We start from the raw sequence: 7185 nt of genomic DNA, 5'->3' as shown, positions 1-7185 counted from the left end.
TTGTGGGGTAATCTGGAATTCCAGAATCTGCCAGGAAGTTTTTAATCTGGAATTCATCCTTCCATCTGCTTTGCACCGAGTGTTATCCATTTTTAATTTATCACAGTCAGTGAACAGTTCTTTTGTCAGTTTACTGGGATTCAGCATTTGCATGTGGTCATAGGAAGTTATTCTTCCTTTCCTAATCATGTCCGTAATTTTTTCAATATTTGTATATAAAATTCATTATTATGACGTCTTCTGTATCGTGTATACTTTTTAACTGGTCCCAGAAATGTCCGTAGCACGTTTCTTTCTGTGATTTCCAGTGATTCCATCACCCCCTTTTTGTTCATAGTTAAACTTCTGGTGGATAAAGTGTTTCCGGATAAATTACTGTAGTGTAGTGAGTACGTTTAGCTTTGATTGATATTGGTTTCTTATTATATACATCCTCGGTGGAGTAGTCTGCTGTTTTGATCTTATTAACTGTTGCTTTAATGCCTTCTTTCTCTAGACACTCTTGGTTGTCACTTCTCCTAGACACATGAATTTATTAGTTCTCTGAATTTTTCCATATTTAGTTTTCATTATATTTGGGGCTGCCTTAATGTTTCTCATAAACTGTATACAATTTCTTCTATACTTTTTGATGATCATTTGCAAACATTTATATTGAAATTATCAGATGTACTAATCACATATGTAATTTATGCATGTATAAATCGTTGCATTTTAATATCTTTGTACACCGACATATACTTCGCTCGTATTCTTTGTCTAATGCTTTGTCGCGTGTTATTAGTCCATTTAAAAGTATGCAGTTCTGTTCTAAGTAGGAGGTTGTTAGTTGACGCTGTGTGTGAAGGTATGCAATTGTATGCAAAAGTTTGTCATTTGTGTGATATGTTGTGGTTTCCTAACCAAAGCAATAAATAATTTAAATATTAAACACGAAAAACTCTACACATTTTCATTCTAAAAATTAGTACATGAATTGGAAAAATTGCATCTCTCCTCATGAAACAGGAAACAGCGAACTAAATACTAAAGAACCAATAACAACTTTGAGTAGACTTCACGGAAGGGACAACTACTTAACTTATACTTTTCTTAACAAGAATGGAAAAACAAAAAGTTTTATTTGCCCACATTACAATAACTCGCTTCCCTTTGCTAGTTGTGGTAAGCAGAGCACACCAATGCCCTGCTTTGATGCCTGCTGAAGATTTTTTTGATTTTTATCGAATCATAAAACACAGGTGAAATTAGAGGTTTTATCTACGTATATTTAATACTACTATTTTTCCATTTATTGTGAAAACATTCCAGTTACTTGTAGATGTTATAAGTTTCCAGTTCTTATTTTGTTATTTGCTCAAGTTCGCACGTTACCTGTTATAAACCTCGGCCCTTCCATCTCTCCAGCTAGCCCGTAGCTGGTTGGAACGTTTCCGACTGGGAATATTCAGTAAAGAAATTCCAGCTCTTCCATTTGCCTCTCAACTAAGAAGATACTTAGTCAAATCCATGTGACTGTAACTACCTTAATTTGTTGCTAGGATAGCCCTACCCTAGTCAAAAGCGTGTAAACTTAGTCTGCCTATCTCATTTAAAGTATGTCCGCCCCTATAGCTGAGTGGTCAGCGTGACGCATTGCCGTCCTACGGGCCCGGGTTCGATTCTCGGCTGTCTCGGATATTTTCTCCGCTCAGGGACTGATTGTTGTGTTATCTTCATCACCATTTCATCCCCATCCGGCGCGCAGGTCGCCCAGTGTGGCGTCGAATGTAATAAGACCTGCACCAAGGCGGCCGAACCTGCCCCGCAAGGGACCTCCCGGTCAATGACGCCAAACGCTCATTTCCATTTCCATTCAAAGTATCCGGACACCTGTTAGTGTACATTAAAGTGAGATGTGTTCACCTTGCCCTCTACGACGGCTTCAGCTCTGCTGGGTACACCTTCTGTGAGGTGTCTGAATAGCTGTCGAGGAATGGCAGTTCGTTCTTTCCCAACAGCCGAAGCCAGAGGAAGCACTGATATTGGGCTCTGGGGAAAAGCAGACGTTCTAACTAAACTCAAAGCTATTACATCTGGCTCACGTCGGGAAACTGGACAGACCATCTAGTTTCAGGAACGTTATTGTCCGCCGACCATGTCTTCACAGATGCTCCTTTATGACGTGCATTTTCAGGCTGATACACTTATCGTCTCCGAACTTTTCGTCTACTGTATGCAATAAACAGTGCAGTAAGATGTATTCATATCCTTCCGCATTTACTGTTTCCTAAGCGGAATAACTGAACCGCAGCCTAACCACAAAAAAACACCCCCATACCGCAATACCATCTCTTCCGTACTTCACTGTTGGCACTATACATGAGGGCAGCTAAAGCTCTCCATGTGTTCGCCAAACTTTACCACCTGAAGCGTCGCTTAGCATTGACTAACGAAATGTGTGACTTACGAGCAGCTGGTTGACCATTGCACCCCATTCTTTTTAAGTCCCTATGCACAGTCACTGTGATAGGTGGACTGCTGGTACCAATTTGCTGCTCATGACTGACTCCTTTCGCTGATTTCCCAGCAGGAGGTCTGCCTAGCCTCTGTTTTAGCTGTGGGGCTTTCTTCCAGTATCCAGTTCGCAATCACACCACCAGCAGTGGACTTGGACAGCTTTATAAAGGTTCATATGCCCTCGATGTATTTGTTATTCAGGTGACACCCAATGAGAAGTCCAGGCTCAAAGTTACTGAGATCTTCCGACAGATCCATTCAGCTGTTAGTGCTTCTCTAAACACTCCCCAACTCCTTCCATAATGAGGCGTCTCGCTCTGGTGACATCTGGTGGTCAATTCCGCATTACATAGGGTGACAGGATACTTTTCATCTGCTAGTGTATAAATGCAGAGTCTTTCTTTCGCTTACGCCATAGCCTGCAGCGATCGCAGGGTCGGCCTGGTTACAACGGATTTGGCAGTGTGAGTGCCGCCACCCCGTACCCCCCAGGACGGAATCAGCGTACCCCAACTGTCTGCATCTAGTGTAAATCGTGAAATTGTGCGGACGTGTTTCAAATGCCTGCGACGCGTGTAACTGAGACGGAACGTGGGGGACCGGCCCAGTATTCACCTAGCGGGATGTGGAAAACCGTCTTAAAACCACATCCAGGGTAGCCGACACACCGGCCCTCGTCGGTAATCCGCCGGGCGGATTCGATCCGGGGCCGGCACGCCTACCCGGGTCCAGGAAGCAGCGCGTTAGCGCGCTCGGCTACCCTGGCGGGTCTATATAGTATAAATGCAGAGTGTATTGTAATTAATAACAAAAACTGACAGGAGCGTAAATACGTGATAATAGGTAAAAAAACTTTTAGCAAACACGACTGTTAAAACGAGATGTTTCCGAGATAAGTCCTAATGTCTGTTTACGAGTCGGTACTGACTTGAGTGTGAAACATTGTAGTAGTTAGTGCGAACGTATTTGAAATCTTAAGCTTTCCTGTATGCCTCCCATACAAATAGGATCAAATGTCACGTATGACTCATGTTGGAGGAACTGGTACATGAATAATGCCGCACCGGCGTATTTTGCTGCTGCTGTAAGACGACACCTCACGCGCCAGTACACTCCAAGGTGGATGGGATGACCTGCATTTTCTGGATTTTTACGTCGGTAGCCATCTCAAATGTGAACTGCACCGCACTCACATAGATGCAGTTGAGGAACTGGTAAAATTAATGTAGTGGTCGGGGGTGTTGAAACAATTCGTAATTCACTCAGGGGAATATTGCAGCATTTCATCCAAATTCGAGGACAGTACGTGATACATATCCGTTAATAGATACGAGCGTTCAGTAAATTTTCAGATGTAATTTCATGAAATACTATTGTATTTCTTCTTGAGATAAGCTATGGTCAAATCTGGACCGAATTATATGTGATCTTAATCGAAAAGTTTACATTCAATGAGCATTTGTACTATGACAATATTATATACTAAAGTGAACGACGGCTTCTAACCACACAATCGCAGTTAAGACACGAAAGAGTCGTTTGCGGGCTCATGTTTATAGTTTGAAATTTTACTTACGGTATGTACACAGTGTAGTAGGAATAATACATCATTAAATTTGGAAGCAGCCGATTGGGCATTGACTCGAAGTGAGCTTTGATTACAGATACTGGAACGTCATCATATGCTGCTTCAGCTTCATGCTAGAGTTCATGAATTGTAGCGGCTGGCGATTGCTGGTTTCTCGGTTCAAAATGGTTCAAATGGCCTCGACCACTATGGGACTTAACATCTTAGGTCATCAGTCCCCTAGAACTTAGACCTACTTAAACCTAACTAACCTAAGGACATCACACACATCCATGCCCGAGGCAGGATTCGAACCTGCGACTGTAGCAGTCCCGCGGTTCCGGACTGCAGCGCCTAGAACCGCAAGACCGCCGCGGCCGGCTGTTTTCTCGGCAGATGTTTCCAAAGAGTAATAGATCTGGAGAACTAACTGCATAGGGCAGCAGGTAAACACTCTCTGTGGCGAGGTAGGTAAGGGCAGTGTGAGAAGTATACGATCTTCAATAGGGAACAATTACCAGCCTCAACATGTCTGAAATGTAACACTTATTCTCCAGATTACCAGCTATGTGGACCAGAGGTGACCATTTAGAGTAGCCATTGGTACCCTATTACCACCACGACAGGTGGTGGGTCCGTTTCGCGATGACGAATACAGTCTGCCACCGGTCGTTCACATCGGCGCCTCCACACACGGATCCGCCCATCTTGATGCCACCCGTAGAACCAGGACTCGTCTGAAGAAACGAAGTGGCGCCATTTCTGTGTCCGCTGTCCCGCTGGGGCACGGCCGATTACCTTCCCCAACGTTGACACTGTCCGAACATGTGTTCCGTCTCTAACGCCCTCGATGTCGACGGGACGTTAAACCCAATCTTCCTTTGTTTCTTTCTGTTCCGTTGCTCACACTACTGTTGACGCGTCTCTTTCTGTTGCTGCGTGTGTGCAAGCCTCAACAATGGTTGCCCAGCTGGCCATCTGTGGCACTCCAGGCGTCGTCACAATTTCCTTACACAGTAATCAGCCAGAACAGTATGACCACCGACCTACTATCGATATAAACGTGTCCAGTCGATAGCAATCTCACCTGGCGAAGAATGAGTGCTAGTCAGACACACGCATGGTGCAAGTAGGATCAGTGGGCGTGCTGGCGTTCTGTAGAATTGGGCACGCGCGCAGTCTGAGTTTGACCGTGTGCAGGTCGTGATGCCCCGGAGGCTCGGCACGAGCATTTCGGAAACTGCACGACTTGTCGACTGTTCGAGGAGTACTGTGATGAGTGTGTTCAATACGTGGTGAAACCAAGGTGATACCACGTCCAGACGACGTGGGCTTGGGCGACCACCCCTTATTACAGATGTCGAACGTCGTAGGCTGGGAAAATTGGTAAAACAGGCCAGGCGGCGAACTGTGGTGGAACTAACATCAATCAGACTTTAGTACTGGGTAAAATACAAGTGTGTCTGGACACAGAGTGCACTGAACACTCCTAACAGTGGCCTCCGCAGCCGTCGACCCATGCGTGTGTTAATGTTAACACCATGACATGGGCAGCTACGAACTGAAATGAGCACATGACCATCGGCACTGCACGTTAGCACAGTTGCAGAGCTTTGTATGGTCTGATAAATCATGATACCTTCTTCATCATGCCGATGAGTGGCACGAATCTGTTGTCTTCCAGGGGAACAGCTCCCCGACACCTGTACTGCAGGACGGAGATAAGCTGGCCGCGACTCCATTATGCTTTGGGGAACATTCGCGTGGGCGTTCTAGGGTTCAGAGGAGCTCGTGCAAAGCACCGTGAGGGCCAAGGAGTACAGCAAAAAATGTGTGTGAAATCCTATGGGACTTAACTGCTAAGGTCATCAGTCCCTAACCTTACACTCTACTTTACCTAAATTATCCTAAGGACAAACACACACACCCAAGCCCGAGGGAGGACTCGAACCTCCGCCGGGACCAGGCACACAGTCTATGACTGCAGCGCCTCAGACCGCTCGGCTAATCCCGCGCGGCAAGGAGTACAGCACACTAGTTGCAGACTGCCGCCACCATTTCATAATGAGCATGTTTACTGATGGCAGTGGCATTTTTCAAGAAGATAATGCGCCATGTCCCAAGGCCAAGAGTGTGATAGTTCGAGGAACTCAGTGGTGAATTCCAAATGATGTACTGGCTCCCCCAGCTCGCCAGATCTGAACCGATCGAACGCATCTGGGATGTGACTGAACGTGGCGTCAGAGCTCATCGCCCCCCTCCCCCGTATTTAAGGGAATTAGGTGGCTTGAATGTGTGCAGATGTGGTGCCAACTCCCTCCAGCGGCTTGCCAAGGCCTGATTGCTTCCCTGCCACAACGTGTCGCCGCTGTTATTCGTCCCAAAGATGGAAATACCGTCTGTTGGGTAGATGGGCATAATGTTCTGGCTGATTACCGTATTATATATACTTCTCTTACTTCATACAACCCATTTCCTGACTCGAGATAAGACTATGTGCCATAACTGTACGATGATGTAAAACCGAGCGAAGAGTACTTCTTTCCTCTCGAGCGCTAGTCGCATAGGCCTTTGAGTCGCTGCGTGGCATGGAGTATAGCTGCCCTGAATCCATCGAGTCCATATTCGCATGACAGTCATGAAATCTCGACCAACGTGACCCGTAATACCGCAAACGATAAACTGTAGTCTCGATTGGCCACGATCCTTCCGCTGGTAGACGTTTATCCTTCTTACACGGCGCGTATCGCACGCTACACTCACAAACAACTTATATTCTATCGCGATTTTTTAATGAGAAACTCACTGAGTGACTTTCCTTACAAACAGAATGTACATGGCGTTCTCGTACCCACGTTGAGTGGTTGCGCTGGAATGTAAATCATTGTCATATCTAAGCGTGTAGTACGTTTGCCGTGTGCACCCTTCGTGGTAATGTAATTTTATTGGCCGGCACGGTATACTCTGCAACAGAAATTCTTCTCGGAACTACGCATAGTCTGACGTTTTTCTGCAGACGTTTTAATTTCCACTTCAACTAAATTTCAGCCTTCACCAAAACAATTCATATTTCAGCTGTACTTTCCTTTGAGATCCCTTGTGCGTTATGTTTTTCCATT

The sequence above is a fragment of the Schistocerca cancellata genome, chromosome 1, assembly GCF_023864275.1.
Source record: "Schistocerca cancellata isolate TAMUIC-IGC-003103 chromosome 1, iqSchCanc2.1, whole genome shotgun sequence".
NCBI lineage: Eukaryota > Metazoa > Arthropoda > Insecta > Orthoptera > Acrididae > Schistocerca > Schistocerca cancellata.
Note: the sequence above shows the minus strand (reverse complement) of the source record.